General features: G+C 40.4%; 1 protein-coding gene across 1 annotated transcript in view; it reads right to left on the reverse strand.

The window, feature by feature from the left end:
* The window catches only part of LOC139556189 (transcription regulator protein BACH2-like), a 107,930-nt gene extending 103,297 nt beyond the window's left edge, over window positions 1–4,633 (reverse strand). Inside the window, exon 1 of the mRNA XM_071369804.1 lies at window positions 4,387–4,633. The gene's annotated coding sequence lies outside the window, so the exon portion shown is untranslated. The remainder of the gene's footprint in view (window positions 1–4,386) is intronic.
* Between the last annotated feature and the right edge of the window lie 11,852 nt (window positions 4,634–16,485).

A 16,485-nucleotide genomic window follows, 5' to 3' on the forward strand; every position in this document is an offset into this window, starting at 1 on the left:
GATGTCTACTCGTTTACACAATTAGTGCTTCCTTCGGTGACATGGTACTGCCCAGATAGTCACTAACTCACACTTCCTATAGGCCCCACACCTTCCCTGTTGTTTTAACTTCAACCCAATTCAGACGAGATGTGAGTAACTTAGTTTGTTGAAATCCGTTTTGAACAATTAAAAAGTAATGAATGACCACAGGATGGGTTCCCAATGAGCATTGAGTTAACTGTCTGCGTGGGCCAGCCTCCTCAAGGCCTGAGGCCACATGGTGGGGTCACTCTCAGTCACTCTCAGCCTGGCATACTACAGCAGATCACAGATAGTCTGATGACGCAGTCACGGGGTGATTTAGGAGTCTTGATAATCTCACACAGGCAGTATAAAAACTCCAACCAAAACAGAGCAATCAGTATCGTGCCTGTAGCGTTTTGTGTGTGATAGCTTTTTGGCACTCTGTCTCTCTTCACACAGTGAAGTGAAGGGAACACAGTGAGAGGCAGGCAGGGCAGACGGAGGTGGGTCTGGCACGATAATGAAGTCTGATTTCACATGGTGAGTGATAATGGCAGTAGCATCACTGCTCTGGATAGTGGGAGAGGAGGAACAAAACACCCAGGAGAGAGAGAGAGAGAGAGAGAGAGAGAGAGAGAGAGAGAGAGAGAGAGAGAGAGAGAGAGAGAGAGAGAGAGAGAGAGAGAGAGAGAGAGAGAGAAAAGAGAGAGATAAAAGAAACACCCAGGAGAGAGAGAGATAAAAGAGAGAGAGAAAAGGGAGAGAGGGATAAAAGGGAGAGAGAGAAAAGAGAGAGAGGGATAAATGAGAGAGGGATAAAAGAGAGAGAGAGCAATAAAAGAGAGGAGGAACGAAACACACAGGAGAGAGAGCGAGAGAGATAAAAGAGAGAGAGAAAAGAGAGAAAGAAAAGAGAGAGAGAAAAGAGATAGCGATAAAAGAGAGAGAGAAAAGAGAGAAAGGGATAAAAGAGAGAGAAAATAGAGCGAGAGAGATATAGATAAAAGAGAGAGAGAGAAAAGAGAAAGAGAAAAGAGAGCGAGAGAAAAGAGAGAGAGAGAAAAGAGAGAGGGGAGAATGACTGAGAGTGGAGAGGGAGGGAAAAAAACAAAAGCCCTAGGTCTGAGTTGCAGGATCTTAGATTTCTCCCAGCAGCGCAGTCCCATCTATGGCTCCCACTGGCTGGGGCCCAGTCAAACATGCCTTTGTGCTGACGTGGGAGAACTATGGGAACATGTTTTTTTCTACTCAAGGCTGTGATTAGAGATGTTGAGTTTTCGCTGGTAAGGGTAACTCAAATGCCTGGAGGGATGCAAACGATCCCTTAATGATGCCAAAAACAAAGGTGCATGTGTGAAGACTTTCTCATGACAGATTAATTATATTGCCTTTTGATTATTACCTCATAAAAACGACCTATTTATTTTCCAACATACAGTTCCTTTCCTTCAGGTGTACATGAATCTACATAATATATATATGCCGTAATACATCAAAACATTGTTTTTTTGATGTACTGATTATTCGACAATAGTCATGAAAAGTAGTGCTATTCTTAATCATAACCCCCTGACAAAAGTGCGATTTCATGAATCATTGGTTGTGCCCGAATACCCATACTAGCATACTACATACTTAAACTGCATAGTGATTTCGTCGTTTGATCTAGCAGAATTCTCTCGTATTTTCCGACTCCGTGTCTGACAACAGCTGATAATCAGATACATTGACCCGCTGTACCAAAATGAACGATTTGCGTGAGTCAACACAATGGCGCATTAGCTGGCGCATTCGGAGTACTATTTTCATAGTGTTACATAACACTTTATTTTTTCGCATACTATTTAGTATGCTAGTATGGGTATTCGGATACTGCCAGTAAATTTGGAGGGCTCTCTTAGCTTAACTCAGAGAACCATAACATGTTTCCTTAGTTTGTTTTAATTACATTTAATAACCCCAATTGCATCTGTAAGTCACTCTGGATAAGAGTAAAATGTGAAATGTAAATAATATTGCATCTGTAAGTCACTCTGGATAAGAGTAAAATGTGAAATGTAAATAATATTGGCATAAAGTATCTCCTAAAAATACAATAATGCAATGGATTCAAAACCAAAACAACCTTATACAGAAATGAAATGTTCCAACCAAATCAAATGTATCTTCGGCTGTATCGAAATTGGTTATATTATAGATGTTGTAGGTTTTTGGTGTGATATTGCATCATATGCTACTGTATCCAGCCAAGAGATTCACTGTCAACATTGCCTCGAATTATAGATTCAGATTAATCGGGAAAGTGAAGCATACAGTACACTGACTAAATAAGTGAAAGCATGCACATGTAGCCTAGGTCTACCGAAGGTAAAGGCAGGAGCCTATAGAACAATGGCGTCATATCTGCAGCAGATGATTACGCACATGCTATAAATTGCTATATTGATTGATACAATGCGCATCAATGACACCTATGTGAAAGAGGAATAGTTTAAACGTTTTATTTTTCTATTGTTGTTTCTTGGTTCAAGAATAGGATACATTAAATTAGATACACCTATATGCTGTAATAGTGTTATAATGCGTTGAGACATTTCATGGAAAATTTGTTTTTAGAATGCCATACGTGAGTCCAAATCATGAATCATCACTTCAAAATATCTTCGATGCGCACACTCATAGCACACTCAGCCACCGTTGTGATACCATGGCATCAGCAGTTCTAGATCACTAGACAAAGGAATGTCTAGGTGCGCATTGTCATTCCAGTATCCTAGGCACTATATACAAACTGCTGTATAACTGCATTAAAATGTCAGCATCATTCGATGATTTCGTTTTTCTTAAGGCTATTGTATTGTGTCATACTTTTAAGTTTGGAAATAGCCAAAGCATGGCGCATTGCATTCCCAGATAGGCTTTCGCGGCGTGGAGAGAACACACTCCGATGACACATTCTTAGTACATTACAGCATCGCGCAGCAAACGTGGTCGCAGTCTATGCAGAGCAGGTGTGTAGCCTATAGTAGCCTAACGCACGAATGATAGCCGCTTTCGGTCGGTGATTTCAAAATGAGGACAAAGCCGCCAAGTCACTGCACCAATAAGCCTATCACCACCCGTCAATAAAACTTAAACAAAAACACTGAATATGAATAATGAAATTATGGGAAATAGGCGAAATACTTATAATGCCAATAATTCCTTCCACATTGTTGCCAATGCAAAGTGAACAAAGACAAAGCACGGGGACTTCTGTGCGTAAAGGCGCAGCCTTTGTTTACAGCAGGTAGGCTATCGTTTCTCCAGCCACATTGCTGTAGGATATGGACTATTGTAGACACATGTAACCTCAATTTAACTTGAGTTATGTCGGACTATGTAAATATGGAGAGGGGGATCACATTCCCCCGGTTTCATGGGAATATGTGCTCTGGTTCTTTAAATGGCACAATCGAGCCAATTGACTTGGTTGCTTAACCAAATAAGGCTCGCAGTCCTTACACAGCAAAGGTTTATTGTGGATTATTTGGGGATTGTGTAGTGTAATGGCTAATCGTTTTTACATGGGTGCAGTTCAGTCAATTGCACAATCGAACAAATTGCTTTCATTACTCAAAAGCAGCATGTGAGAGAATATTTTTCAAGTTTGATATATTATATAATTAATAGATAGCATAATAATATCTTACTAGGTCAACTAATCATAATCATTAGGCTATTATAATCCTAATTATAATTATAGTAATATTTAATGTGTAGGTTATGCTCATTTCAAGTTTAATTACATTGAAAAATGTGAATCTAGTCCGAATTCAATCATGATGAAAGCCAAAGCCATGGAGTGAATTAAGGGGGGAACTCGGACAGGCGGTCTTTGTCTTTGCCATGACCCCTTAATAGGTCAAGGCCTTTGCAAGTGACAGCTTCTTTTCTCTCAGAGAAAACAAGAGCCATGCCTGACACCGACATTCACACCGACGCGCCACCTCTTCCTCTGGGATAGCAATGCATTTTGCAGTTACAAAACATTAAAATCGGAGGGAGTGCACACTATACTGACTCAGAACATAACAGGATGTGGTAGCCTTACGTTTCACTCTTAAACAGGGAGTATTCACACTCCAAACAAATAGCTACAACCAGACGAAACATCTGAGGCACACCGCCAAGCATTAGAGATTAACGCATGTATTAATTGGGAGACATTTTCATGGCTCCGAACTCCAAGCATTAACAGCCGACTCACCGTACAAGTTAAGAACTCCATTCGCCGTTATAAACATATTATAGTCTACTCGAGCACTGCACAGGAATTAAATAATTAAGCCATTCGATAACACATTCCAGTAAATTTGTTGACATATGCATGCAGCTCACCTTTTAACTTTCGCTTTTTTTCTTGTAATCCAGCCCTTTTGTCCGTTTAACAATAATTTTTTTCACATGATGACTTCCTTGCAGTTTCCTAAAGCCCCCGGCTGCAGGGAGAAAACATTTGCTTGACACTACGCGTTTATTTATTTTTATAAAAATTACGTTTTGTAGTTATAAAAATGGTTATTGTTCTTCTTCAGCAAATGTCAGTGTGTGTGACGATCTTGCGCAGCGTGCTGCTCAGTCTCCGCTGTTTGTTACACTCGAATGGACCGCCTACTCTCAATTGCTACATTGTTGACATTCGGCCACTGACGTCATTCTATCCCTCATTCACAACATTACGCGGTGCAGATTGCGTTGGTGCCCCGGGCAGTAGCCACATACTCAAAAAAATGTCCTCAGTTGAGGTTTGTGAATAGCTATGGTGAGTACGCACAGTGCGACCCTCCATCTATTTGTTCAGCAGCCCCTGTCTGTACGAGCAGTTGGCAGTTGTACATTGGACTAATGAAACAAATATACCAGGCATTTAACGAACATGCACAAAGCTGCAATGATGGGCATATAGTTACTGTCCCAAATAAATATATATATACGTTTTTACTGGTATCCACATAGTCAAAGACACTGAAATAGGCCTACATGGATATTTCAATACATACAAAATAAAACATTCAAGTTGAAATCATAAGTGAAATTCAGCACAATATCTACATTTAGGAGACTAACTTTTGTTGATTAGTTTGCATAGGTAGGGTATAAGCGACTTTTTATAGCCCATCTCTCAGTCTTGGCCTGTGGAATAAATATATATTGTTTAACAAAGGATGATATTAAAACCAAACAACCCCCCCCTTTTTATAGGATACATAATGTAGTGCCTATAGAAAGTCTATGGCCCCTTGACATTTTCTTGGGGTCATTGAGTTGCACAAAAGTGAAAAGAAAATTCGACATATTTTTACTAATGAATACAAAATAAATACCTAAAATATTGTCTTTGCATAACTATTCACCCCCTTTGTTTAGGCAAGCATAAATTAGTTCAGAAGTAAAATTTGACTTAACAAATCACATAATAAGTTATATGGACTCACTCTGTGTGAAATAATAATTGACATGATTTTTTAATGACTACTTCTTCCTCTGTCCCCCATACATACAACATCTGTAAGGTCCCTCAGTCAAGTATTACATTTCAAGCACAGATTCAACTACAAAGACCAGGGAGCCATTTGAAAGCATCATAAAGAAAGGCAGTGATTGGTAGATGGGTAACAATAAATCAGACATTGAATATATCTTTCAGCTTGGTCAAGTTAATAATTATGCTGTGAATGACTAATTAAACCAGCCAGACACATCAAAGATGCAGTCATCCCTCTAAATTGAACTGCAGGACAGGAAGGAAACCTAGGGATGTGTAGGGATATCACCATGAGGCTATCAGTGATTTTAAAACAGATAAGGAGGTCAATGGCTGTGAATGGAGAAAACTGAGAATGGATCATTGTAGTAACTACAACAATGACCTAAATGACAGAGTGACAAGAAGAATAAAAATATACAGAATAAAAAATATTCTTGGCAAAGGAATACACTTTTTGGCCTAAATGCAAAGCCTTACATTTGGCACAAATCCAACACAACACATCACTGAGTAACTGCCTACTTATTTTCAAGCATTGTGGTGGCTGCATCATGGTATTGGTATGCTTGACATCGTTAAAGACGAGAGTTATTCATGATGAAAAGAAACGGGATGGCACTAAGCACAAGCAAAATCCTAGAGGAAAACCTGCTTCAGTCTGCTTTACACCAGCCACTGGGGGATGAATTCACCGTTCAACAGGACAATAACATACAACACAAAGCCAAATCTACACTGGAGGTGATTACCAAGAAGACAGTGAATGTTCCTGAGTGGCCAAGTTAAAGTTTTGACTTCAATCTGCTTAAAAATCTATTGAAAGACTTGACAATTGCTGTCTGGCCATGATCCCCAACAACTTGTCAAAGCTTAAAGAATAATGGGCAAATATTGCACAATACAGGTGTGCAAAGCTCGTATGAGACTTACCCAAGAAGACTCACAGCTGTAATCACTGGGGTACTCTTCTAATCAAAGTATGTTAGTGTTTAATTTTTCAATAATCATAGATTTTTAAAAACAAATTTGCTTTCACTTTGACATATTTTCTTTAGATTGTTATAAAAAAATTACAATTAAATCCATCTAATACAGAAATACAGTCAGTATGATTCATTTGCATCATATAATGCTGCGTTTTGCATCATACCCGCTGTAATTCTTCGGTATTTTGAAAGTTATATATCTTGAAAACTTGATTGCTGACATGCAAAACATTTTTGGGACTATACCAACAATGGACTAATGAAACAAATACATAAATATAGTTTTTCGGTTCAGTTTTCCTTTAAGACTGCAGAACTGGCAGTGTACAAGCTGAACGTTTAACCGCAGAAACAATATATTTTGTCTTAAAAAAAAAAAAAATTGTACTTGACACATACCAAAAGCACAAACATGCATTCAAATGACTACAAAAATGACTACAAACATGATACATTATCGGTCATGAAGTGACTCAATGTCTTTCATGTGGCAAATAAACAAACTTGACGAGAGCGTTGCAACCAACATACGACAGGCAGAACTTAATGTGTACTGGGTCGCTCCACGAAATGAATAGCTTTTGCATCTCTTTAATATGTTAAGTAGAAATAATGCACCAATATTGAATTTTAAAAGCCTGTTATATGAAATGAAGACCCCTTTAATATAGATCTCATGGAGCATTCAATAAATCTGATATTCAATATTAATAAAGACTTGCTAAAGTGCCAAAATTCAGCATTCATGCACCCTCTGGACTTCTAGGAAGATGTTAACCCACTAACCCTGAAAAATACTCAAAGTTTTCATCATCATTGTAAATCCATAGTTATTTCACTGCTTTGACAAAGTAATTTCTGAAGATTATTATTTATTTAATGTGATTAGGGATTCATTTATGTCTGTCCCTCATTTTAAGGTCAACCCTGTCACATGAACTCTCCTTTTAATATGGTGTAACTATTCTTTTTAAATATTTCTTTCAAAAGAACCACTGAACATTTAACAGTCAAATCACAGTGTAAAAACAGGTGAGCTGGTTCTACTTTGTTTGGCAATTTTCTGATGTTTTGCTGAGAAAAACTGAGTGGATCGAGCGTAACACGTCAACCCCATTACCCATAGATAGACAGGCAATAAATCTTGAACAATTTTTTTTTTTGTGTGAATCTTGCATTCAATTGCCCCTCGCTGTTGCACACCACAAGCTTCCATTCCCCCTGTCACAAGGGGATTCATGGCTGATTTAACTAGTAATTACCAGTTGGAGGGCCATTCAAGTGGATTTTTCCCAGATGTGGTAAATTCCCACTTCCCACTTGGTTAAAACGCACCATAACACTGCTAACCAATACCATACCAATACCATGTAGAGCCATATAATATATCTCATTGGTAGCCCAATATTGTGGAGTATTGACATATTGTGAGGTGTATATGACATTGTGGAGCATTGTAAAATCGTTAAAAATGAAAAATAATAATAAGTAAAAACAGCCTAGTGCCTGATCTGAGTTGCAAAGAAAAGCCATATCTCAGACTGGCCAATAAAAAGAAAAGATTAAGATGGGCAAAAGACCATAGACACTCTACAGAGGAACTCTGCCTAGAAGGCCAGCATCCCAGAGTCGCCTCGTCACTGTTGACGTTGAGTCTGGTGTTTTGCGGGTACTATTTAATGAAGCTGCCAGTTGAGGACTTGTGAGGCATCTGTTTCTCAAACTAGACACTCTAATGTACTTGTCCTCTTGCTCAGTTGTGCACCGGGGCCTCCCACTCCTCTTTCTATTCTGGTTAGAGCCAGTTTACGCTGTTCTGTGAAGGGAGTAGTACACAGCGCTGTATGAGATCTTCAGTTTCTTGGCAATTTCTCGCATGGAATAGCCTTCATTTCCCAGAACAAGAATAGATTGACAAGTTTCAGAAGAAAGTTATTTGTTTCTGGCCATTTTGAGCCTGTAATCGAACCCACAAATGCTGATGCTCCAGATACTCAACTAGTCTAAAGAAGGCCAGTTTTATTGCTTCTTTAATCAGTACAACAGTTTTCAGCTGTGCTAACATAATTGCAAAAGGGTTTTCTAATGATCAATTAGCCTTTTAAAATGATAAACTTGGATTAGCTAACACAACGTGCCATTTGAACACAGGAGTGATGGTTGCTGATAATGGGCCTCTTTACGCCTATGTAGATAGTCATTTCTGCCATTTCCAGCTACAATAGTAATTTACAACAATGTCTACACTGTATTTCTGATCAATTTGATGTTATTTTAATGCACAAAAAATAGTCTTTTCTTTAAAAAACAAGTACATTTCTAAGTGACCCCAAACGTTTGAACGGTAGTGTATATACAGTTGAAGTCGGAAGTTTACATACACCTTAGCCAAATACATTTAAACTCAGTTTTTCACAATTCCTGATATTTAATCCTAGTAAAAATTCCCTGTCTTAAGTCAGTCAGGATCACCACTTCATTTTAAAAATGTGAAATGTCAGAATAATAGTAGAGAGAATGATTTATTTCAGCTTTTATTCATCACATTCCCAGTGGGTCAGAAGTTTACATACACTCAATTAGTATTTGGTAGCATTGCCTTTAAATATATATATATATTTTTACCTTTATTTAACTAGGAAAGTCAGTTTTTCAATGACAGCCTAGGAACAGTGGGTTAATAACTTCCTTGTTCATGGGCAGAACGACATATTTTTACCTTGTCAGCTCGGGGATTCGATCCAGCAACCTTTCGGTTACTTGTCCAACGCTCTAACCACTTGGCTACCCTGCCACCCTGTTTAACTTGGGTCAAATGTTTCAGGTAGCCTTCCACAAGCTTCCCACAATAAGTTGGGTGAATTTTGGCCCATTCCTCTTGACAGAACTGGAGTAACTGAGTCAGGTTTGTTGGCCTCCTTGCTCGCACACACTTTTTCAGTTCTGCCCACAAATTTTCTATAGGATTGAGATCAGGGCTTTGTGATGGCCACTCCAATACCTTGACTATGTTGTCCTGAAGCCATTTTGCCACAACTTTGGAAGTATGCTTGGGGTCATTGTCCATTTGGACCCATTTGCGACCAAGCTTTAACTTCCTGTCTGATGTCTTGAGATGTTGCTTCAATATATACACATAGATTTCCGCCCTCATGATGCCATCTATTTTGTGAAGTGCACCAGTCCCTCCTGCAGCAAAGCATCCGCCACAACATTATGCTGCCACCCCCGTGCTTCACAGTTGGGATGGTGTTCTTTGGCTTGCAAGCCTCCCCCTTTCTCCTCCAAACATAACGATGGTCATTATGGCCAAACAGTTCTATTTTTGTTTCATCAGACCAGAGGACATTTCTCAAAAAAGTACGATCTTTGTCCCCATGTGCAGTTGCAAACCGTAGTCTGTTTTTTTTTATGGCGGTTTTTGAGCAGTGGCTTCTTCCTTGCTGAGCGGCCTTCCAGGTTATGTCGATATACGACGCGTTTTACTGTGGATATAGATACTTTTGTACCTGTTTCCTCCAGCATCTTCACAAGGTCCTTTGCTGTTGTTCTGGGATTGATTTGCACTTTTCGCACCAAAGTACGTTCATCTCTAGGAGACAGAACGCGTCTCGATCCTGAGCGGTATGACGGCTGCGTGGTCCCATGGTGTTTATACTTGCGTACTATTGTTTGTACAGATGAATGCGGTACCTTCCGTCGTTTGGAAATTTCTCCCAAGGATGAACCAGATTTGTGGAGGTCTACAATCTTGTGGAGGTCTTTGGTGATTTCTTTTGATTTTCCCATGATGTCCAGCAAAGAGGCACTGAGTTTGAAGGTAGGCCTTGAAATACATCCACAGCTACACCTCCAATTGGCTCAAATGATGTCAATTAGCCTATCAGAAGCTTCTAAAGCCATGACATCATTTTTCTAGAAACTTTCCAAGCTGGTTAAAGGCACAGTCAACTTAGTGTATGTAAACTTCTGACCCACTGGAATTGTGATACAGTGAATTATAAGTGAAATAATTACTTGTGTCATGTACAAAGTAGATGTCCTAACCGACTTGCCAAAACTATAGTTTGTTAACAAGAAATTTGTGGAGTGGTTGAAAAACGAGTTTTAATGACTCCAACCTAAGTGTATGTAAACTTCCGACTTCAACTATACATATATATATACATATATATATATACACACATATATATATATACATACAAATACATATATATATAATAAATACCTTATTTACATAAGTATTCAGACCCTTTGCTATGAGACTCCAAATTGAGCTCAGGTGCATCCTGTTTCCATTGATCATCCTTGAGATGTTTCTACAACTTGATTGGAGTCCACCGGTAAATTCAATTGATTGGACAAGATTTGGAAAGGCACACACCTGTCTATTGTCAGTAGAGCTCCGATACACAAATCTGGGGAAGGGTACCAAAACATTTCTGTAGCTTTTGAGGTCCCCAAGAACACAGTGGCCTCCATCGTTCTTAAATGGAAGAAGTTTGGAACCACCAAGACTGTTCCTAGAGCTGGCTGCCCAGCCAAACTGAGCAATCGGGAGAGAAGGGCCTTGGTCAGGGAGGAGGTTAGGGATGTGACCAAGAACCCGATGGTCACTCTGACAGAGCTCTAGAGTTCCTCTGTGGAGATGGGAGAACATTCCAGAAGGACAACCATCTCTGCAGCACTCTACCAATCAGGCCTTTATAGTAGAGTGGCCAGACGGACAGACAGCTGCTGACAGCCCGCTTGGAGTTTGCCAAAAGGCACCTAAAGACTCTCAGACCATGAGAAACAAGATTATCTGGTCTGATTAAACTCATTTAAAATGTATGTAGTTCTGTCCTTGTGATTTCTATTAATGTTCTGTATTATGTCATGTTTCATGTGGACCACAGGAAGAGTAGCAACTGCTTTAACAGTAGCTAATGGGGATCCTAATAAACTACTAAATACTAATACTATAAATAATCATGCCACCACAGACAGCTTTCCTTTCTCATCCCAATATATTCAGTTCACTCACTCAACATTTTACAGAGTGGCATTCAGAGTTCTGTAACACCCCATGCTGCGGCTGAAGGGCGTCTTACTGGTGGTAGGGACACGACAACACTGTCACCAACAGGCATTTGTTTATGCAACAGCAGAGAAATACGGGAACATGGTATTATTATGAGTGACATAAGACTTTTAAAACTGAAAACACATGAAAATGGAAAAGTGTTATTTGAGATGTATTGCACTGGGACTTGAAACCTGAAATGTGGGGCCTATAGTGTATACCAGGGTTTCCCAAACTTGGTCCTGAGGCTGGGGAGAGAGGGGGGCAGGACCGAGTTTGGGATAACTTGGTGTATACAGGTCCATATTTCTATTCCACAACTCTACTGAATCTTATGTCACTATGCATCTAGACGCCTATATGAGCATTCAACACTGTGTGGTAGGCCTACCCAAGAAGGTAATTCCTGCGAACAATACATGCATGATGATTTTCATAGATGTTCTGGGCCTGTGGGTTATTTCTCAATACTTCCAGCTGCACAGAATCACAAACAATAAAACACATTCCCTGCAAGTGATATCTCCCTGATAAAATAAAATTAACAAACGTTTTTTATCTGGAAACGACTGGATATGCATATAATTAGTTATTTGATAGTTCAGCAATCAGCACAGTTCCACGGATAGACTATTGATTACAAGTAGACAGGATCATAGCAGCCTCTTGCCAGACTTGCAATGGCATGTTAGCCTACTGTATATAGAGAGCAATTATTTTGACTAGTTTAGACTAAGTACTACACTTCATGTACACTATGGTAGACTCAGGGGATGGCGTTTTCTTGAGCAATTGACAGATTCATACATGTTTTATTTAACCTTTATTTAACTAGCAAGTCAGTTAAGAACCAATTCTTATTTACAATGATGGCCTACCCTGGCCAAACCCTAACCCAGACGACGCAGAGCCAATTGTGCTCCCAATCACAGCCGGTTGTGATACAGCCTGGAATCGAACCAGGGTCTGTAGTGACGCCTCTAGCGCTGAGATGCAGTTCCTTAGACCGCTGCACCATCTGGAAGATACGTATTTGCAGATGTTCTCTGTATGACCCCTTTACTGTTACTGTGTCTTTTAAATATGAAGCAACATGCTTACTTAATCAATCCTCTTCGTTCCTGGACGAACGCTGTCAGTCCTTTCTGCCTCCGGACATGACAAGTGGGTGTTTTTGAGTTCCACAGTGAGAAATCTGCACCAGGTCATGGTTGGTCATCCTCCTCTTAGCTGCCTTGCGGATAAAGCAACATGCATTGTTTACATTTTAGAGTGAATGTGTAACCAACACAAAAGTTCAAACTTACATTTGAGATGAGCCATGGATAACATAGAACTACCCTTTTAATGTCAAAGGGCAACAATGAACTAAACATTGTAATAGAAAAAAAGAGAGGACAAGTGTGAAGTGAGACATTTAGTGAGGAGAAAAGCAAGGAGGTCCGGGATTTTTGGGAGGCCAGAGAAACACCGCTTGACAATCCCAAACTTATCCAGCAGATTAGTGAAGAAATTCATATTTATATTCATTCTCAAAAACCTTCAGGACATCTGAAGCTTTTAATACCCATCCAAATGGTTCAGCACCAAAGCTCGCCTTGTGGCCTCCGGGGGGAGGGTGTCCCATATCTTAGTACTGAGAGACAGATATGGTTCATTCTTTTGTCTCAGCAGACAGTGCTCCTGAAGTCAACATCTTGCATATGCTGAGAATGCTTAAAGTGCACGAGGAGAATGCACACACACACACACACACACACACACACACACACACACACACACACACACACACACACACACACACACACACACACACACACACACACACACACACACACACACACACACACACACACACACACAGCAGTCAACGACCTCTCCCTAGGGCCTTTTCCTAGAGGGCTAACTGAGGTTGGTTGGCGGAAGGAGGTGGGTGGGTTTGGAAGAACAGGAGGGGTGAGATGGGGGGTAAGGAGTCTACATGGGGATGGCGATGCCTTTGATTTCCGCCTACACTGCAGACCAACACTGGTTTTATGTCAGGAAGTCTGATTAGCGCTAATACAAACAACATGTTCAGTGTCTGACATTCAGTCAAGACATTGGAGGTACAGCACAGTGCATTGGGGCACTACAGAAAGGAAGGTCTGACTCAACTCACCAACAGAGCGGAGGGAAATCTGTGTGGACAAGGCAGTTGCACAGATTGCTCAATAGGGAGGAACATTCTTTTGTGTTGAGTTGCATAAAGAATAAGCAGAGAGAGGGCATTCCATTATAAGGAAACAATCTCCACAAACTACAGCTAGTTAAGTACATCCAGATACTATGCTGCTATGTCTGGAAAAATACTCTTCTGGGATTTCAAATAATGTTTACAAACTATTTTATATGTATATACTGTATTCTAGTCATGACTCATCCTATATAACTACTGAGATACACAGCATTCAATTCACATACTGTCCATACTGTCCACACACACCATTCACATACATATATATTTATATTCTGGACTCTGGTCCGAAAGCTAATTTCCTGCTATTCTATCCATTTTTGCTATGGGGTTTATACTGTGCATTTATATGCTGGAGACTTGACACCGCTAATATATCTACTGCTGTACATATCATTCTCAGTATATCTAGTGTAAATTCATCCAGGGTATAAACTGTACGTATAGATTGCATTTGGATTACTGTTACAGTGCTATTTGGGTTGTTCATTTGGATTACTGTTACAGTGCTATTTGGGTTGTTCATTGGATTCGTTCCAACATTTCTTAATTTCTTGTGCATTTTTATCAGGGGGTTATTATTTGTGTACTTGTTTGACATTATACTGCATTGTTTGGAGCTAGTAGCATAAGCATTTCGCTGCACCTGCTATAACATCTGCTAATCTGTGTACGCGACCAATAAACTTTGATTTGATTTAGATTAACAGAGATACCTCATAGCAATCCAGACAGACCACACAGGAGTTTTCTATCTACACTGAGGGAGCTTCACCTAGAAATGCCGTCTTGACAATTCACTTCTTGGAAAGAGTAGAACATACACAGATCTAATGGCTTTTGATGTTTATTAATTAAAACTTGTTATACTTAGTGTATACTTCATTTATACACTGTATATTTAAGGTATATACACCAACACATTGCACTGCAAGTATAGCCGGCATATGTATAATCTTGCATTTGCCGAAATTAGTGACACATAGCAATAGTGTTGGGAGTAAAAACAAAAGCCCTGCACAAACTGAGAGAGAGACAAGTCGGTCAAAGAGTCACAGCACGGAGGGATGACTCATTTAAAAGTGATTCATTTGGTTTTGCGGTATGAGCGATAGGACACAGAGCCGGAAAACATCCATGAATTTGCTAGCTAAGGAGTTCGGCAAGCCCAGGCAGAGGCACAAAGACGTAAATGCAGCCTTGTTGTCAGCCAGCAGTCAGCATGAGACACAAAGCCAAATACCTTGATTACGTCAATTACTGTGGCTCTGACAGCACCCCAGGGACCGTTCTAACCGCCATTCATAACAAAGCCTGCCACAGAACAACTTCCCTGGCTCAGGTTAACTTCAGGACAGGTAACACACACACACACACACACACACACACACACACACACACACACACACACACACACACACACACACACACACACACACACACACACACACACACACACACACACACACATACACAAACACACACACACACACACACACACACACACACACACACACACACACACACACACAATAACAAACACACACACAGACAATAACAAACAGACAAAAACGCACACACCTCCCAAAACTATTACAGCTACACTTCTTGTATATTTTTCCCAGAACACTACTGTTTGACTAGAAGACTTGTGATGACTTCAGGTCAATCCCTGCCTCATGCCTCCTACAATACTTGTCTGGCAGTTTAACTAGTTTGCATTTTTCCCCTTTACCTTTGAGATTGAAAGATAAAAGCCAGAATATGCACAGCTGACAAGTTGTTATTTTATGTTCGTCAAGTGTGGACAAGTGTGTGTATGTGCGTGGGCGGTGAGGCTGGGGTTGCAGGGTGCAAAACAATGCCAAACCAATGCCTTGACACATAAGCATAACCCTCAATCACCCACATGGTGTAGAAAAACCCAAACAGTCAAACAATAACAGAGCTTTGTTTACTGCCAGTTTGAGCCACTGATGTGTGAGTTCTGGCCAGTGAGGGGAGGAGGAGCAGAGACAAGAATTTCTGAGTGGCTGCCAGTTCCGCCCAGGAAAAAGTATCTGACCAGGATAAGCTGGAAAAGGAATAGCCATAACAGTGCCACAATTCTTGTGTTGATGATGAGTTTATAGCCAGTTGCTTTTGAAGAACTCACTGTGTGACTGGATATTGCAGTAAAGAGCTGATCTCTCTGTTTAGTCTAGACTCAGCTGGCTTTCATGGGCTGTTTACATGGGAAGTGGACCTCTGTGCTCTGTGCTCTAAGCTGCTTGCCGTGTGGCTAAACAGGTGAAATCCTTTAAGATGGGCCACCGGAGTGTGAGAGACAGTCTCCTGATCTGTTGATGGACAGGTGGAGTAAACAGAGTGAATGGGGTGCGATATATGAGTCATCACATTTTGAGCTCCCTTCTTTCTCTCTTTCCTTCTCTCCCCCTCTCTCAGTGCCCTCTCTCTCTCTCTCTCTGTGCTTCTCTCTCCCCTCTCTCTGTGCCCCTCTCTCTCTGTGCCCTCTCTCGCTCTCTCTGTGCTTCTCTCTACCCTGTCTCTGTGCCCCTCTCTCTCTCTGTGACCCTCTCTCTCTGCATGCCTAACTCGGTCTGCTACACATCCGCTCCTCTAAAGGCCCCCGTCATCACCACAGGCATACTTCAGCAATTAC

Source organism: Salvelinus alpinus, chromosome 27 (genome assembly GCF_045679555.1).
Source record: "Salvelinus alpinus chromosome 27, SLU_Salpinus.1, whole genome shotgun sequence".
Lineage (NCBI taxonomy): Eukaryota > Metazoa > Chordata > Actinopteri > Salmoniformes > Salmonidae > Salvelinus > Salvelinus alpinus.